Genomic DNA, 3526 nt, shown 5'->3' on the forward strand with positions numbered 1-3526 from the left:
ATTAAGTTTTTGGGCTGAGATACAATCTATTTTTATATATTTTTTTTGGTTATGAGTTTTCTCATTGAGTAGCAAGAACAGTGAATCTTTCTGTTTGTGGGTGTTTTCATTTGATAATCCTTGAATCTGATTGTTAATATCTATAGAATCTCTTCTTATTAAGTGATCTATTTGTTTTTCATTTTCCTATCTGTCACTATCCAGTTCTTCCTTCAATGATACGGTCAGTTAGTCAACCAATATCAATGATTGCATTTGGCTTTGGAAGAACTTGTTAAATGCTCAAAACTTGAGCATGTGGAACTGAGGTGCTTTCTGGTTGTGTCTAACTTCTTAAAAAGTGGAAATGAGATAGATGATTGCGGAAATCAGACCACAAAGGAAGTAAACTGATCATGTGTGGATGACATTCAGGGAAAGCTTCATTGAGTTATATATTTCAACATCTCAGCTCTTTAGGTAGAAGTAGGCTACAGGTAGATACTCCCCTATCTCCTAACTGTGGCAGACATCTCTGGTTGATTATAACATTCATTTTCACTGGCCTCATAAGACTTCTCAATTCACAGTCAAAGCAACCAATATCCATTGATTAATGTCAGCTACCTTAATGAAATCTCTTCTTCATCTGTACTTGTATGCTGCTGCTGCTAGGCCACTTCAGTCATGTCTGACTCTGTGTGACCCCCATAGATGGCAGCCCACCAAGCTCCCCAATCCCTGGGATTCTCCAGGTCCAAAAATGTTACTATGGACTCCTAGATAAGTAGCAAGAGTAATTTGAAATATTTAGATAGGATCGAGAAATCCTACCTGAAAAAATTACCACCTGAAAAATTCGAAATGGAAGAGATAACACAAAAGGAACTTATATAGGAAAGGCATTAGTTTATCAGGTATATAAATCAACAAGTACAAACACTTGTGTCATGGAATGCTAGAAGAGACTAGCAAGGAGACTATGAAGACATACAGTTTTGAAGAACGTGTCATAAATATGAGAAAATCCACTTTTATGACATCTGAATATAGTAGATTGATAGTACTAATCAATAAAGTCTAATGACTTCTATTTTATTACATAGATTTTTTTTTTCCCCATGCACCTGTTTATCTAAAGGGAGAACTGGATCATAGGAACCAGGCCACAACTTTTTAAAATTTGTATAAAAAGGAAAACAAAGTCAGAGTTTTCAAAGTATATAAAATTGTTGAAAGTAAAGAGAGAAAGTGTGGAGAGGAGTGTTTGATGTTCCACGGTGTTTTTGTAGTTACTGTTCTTGTTTCTGTTGTTTCATTTTGTTGGTTTGGTTGTGGAGTCCTTACTTTCCAGAGTGAGGAAAAAAGCAGTGGATTTAGCTTCCACTGATGAATCCTGTCAGGAGAGCAGTATCCAGGCCTAATTCTTCTCCTTTGATCAGGAATGTATAGAGGGTCATCAAGACTTGAGATCTTGTGTGAAGCTGTTTCACTACTGACTCTAAAATGTTACAACTTATCAATTTCTTCTCCTTGGATAATCATAAAAGCAAGCACTTATTGAGTCCTGTAGATGTCAGGTGACTGCACTGATTGTTTTTCATCATATATTTTCTCATTTAATCTTCCAAACAATCCTGTTGAAAAATTAATGTTTTTGAGTCCCAGTTTCCTAACTTATAAAATAGAGTCTTAAGAGAATGCATTTCTTAAGGATTCACATCTGAAGATTGGGACAACAAAATCTGATGGTATGAAAATCTTATTCTAGTCATATTTCTAACGTGATAAGAAGTAAAAGAGTATGCTATAACCTGCTCTATTCCTTTTCCTCAATTTTAAAATAAAAACATGATGAATTTAATGGAGTCACACATTATTCCAAAGCATTTTTTTTCAGATGTAGCTGAAGAATATTTCAGAATTCAGGTAACTTCTATAGCTTAAAATTTATTCTAAATTGAGTAAAGGTACATAGCAATTTTTTTTAAAGAAAAAGGAAAAAAATGATGTCAAAATTGTTTAAATGTAAATCAGTATTTAAAGATATGCTAATGTGAATTTGCTCTTAAAAATCAATTTGGAAGATAGTTATATTCTTTACATCAAATGACATGAGATAGATTTTGGTAAGTTATATATGTGTGTGTGTATATATATGTGTGTGTGCATATATGTGTGTGTGTGTGTGTGTGTGTGTGTGTATGTATCTCAAGTCCAATGTGCTTGACAATGAGGGGGTAGTTGGCTCTAATTGATGGATGAGGAAATGGGTTCAGAGAGGTTATGTGGCCTTGGGTAAACCTCTGTCATTCATTCATTTTTTTGTGTGTTTATTAGTATATTTTTTTCCCTCCACAACAATAAATGTCTGATATGATACTGAAGAAGTGGAGGAGAAGGAATAAAAGGACTTCTTTATATAGTACTTGTCTATATATACTTGTCTATAAAGTATCTATTAGTGTCTATAAAGTGTTTATTAGGATGTCTCTATATATACATCCTAATACATGTAGAACTTTCTTTAAATGGTCACACTGACCACGAAAAACACTTGTAAAACTCTGGCTTTCAGTCTTGGCTTGCTTTTTACTAGCAGTGTGGGTTTTTTTGGTGCAGCTAGTTAATCGACTTAAAGCTCTAATTTCTTTATCCATAATATGGGGTTAATAATGACCCCTCACCCATCCCACAACACTTACTTTCTCATACCCTATGTCATCAGTAGTCATCTTTGTGTTCTTCTGGCCTAGTTCAAAGATACCATTCATGGCTTTGAGAGGTCAATATGATGATGTATAAATAAATCCAGTAAATATATAATTGCAACACAGTATGGTGAGCTGGGCTTCCCACGTGGCTCTAGTGGCAAAGAACCTGCCTGCCAATGCAGGAGACATAAAAGATGTGGGTTCAATCCCTGGGTCAGAAAGATCCACTGGAGGAAGGCAAGGAACCCATTCCAGTATTTATGCCTGAAAAATTCCATGGACAGAGGAGCCTGGTGGGCTCCAGTCCATAGGGTCGCAAAGAGTGGGACACGATTGAAGCGACTTAGCAGGCACACGTGCACATGGTGAGCCATGTGACAGCTTAAGCCTGACCCTCTGCAAGGAGAGAGGAGGCAAGTCTTTCTGCTGGAGAGAATTGTCACTCTTGACTCATACCAGACTCAAACCCAGCTTTTCAAAGAGGTGTTAGAAGACTGGTGCCGTTTATTCTACTACAGCCAGTAGCTTGTCTATATATACTATTATATCTAGATTGATCTATCTATCTGGCTGGCTATCTCCTCTGTGTGTGTGTGTGTGTGTGTGTGTGTGTGTGTGTGTATTCTGTATATTGTGCCATTTGTCTAGCTCCTGATCATAATACTCTTAACCTATTGTAGGAGATTCACATCAAACCTATAAATTTTACAAATGTTCATGAGTTTTATTGCTAGCATGTTTTAAGAAGAGTCTTCAATTTATATTTCAGCAGTTAATCACCCTGTAGGTAATAAGTGAGAATGCATGAAAGGAAAAATCCATGCATGAGGCCT

This window comes from Bos indicus, chromosome 18 (genome assembly GCF_029378745.1).
Source record: "Bos indicus isolate NIAB-ARS_2022 breed Sahiwal x Tharparkar chromosome 18, NIAB-ARS_B.indTharparkar_mat_pri_1.0, whole genome shotgun sequence".
Lineage (NCBI taxonomy): Eukaryota > Metazoa > Chordata > Mammalia > Artiodactyla > Bovidae > Bos > Bos indicus.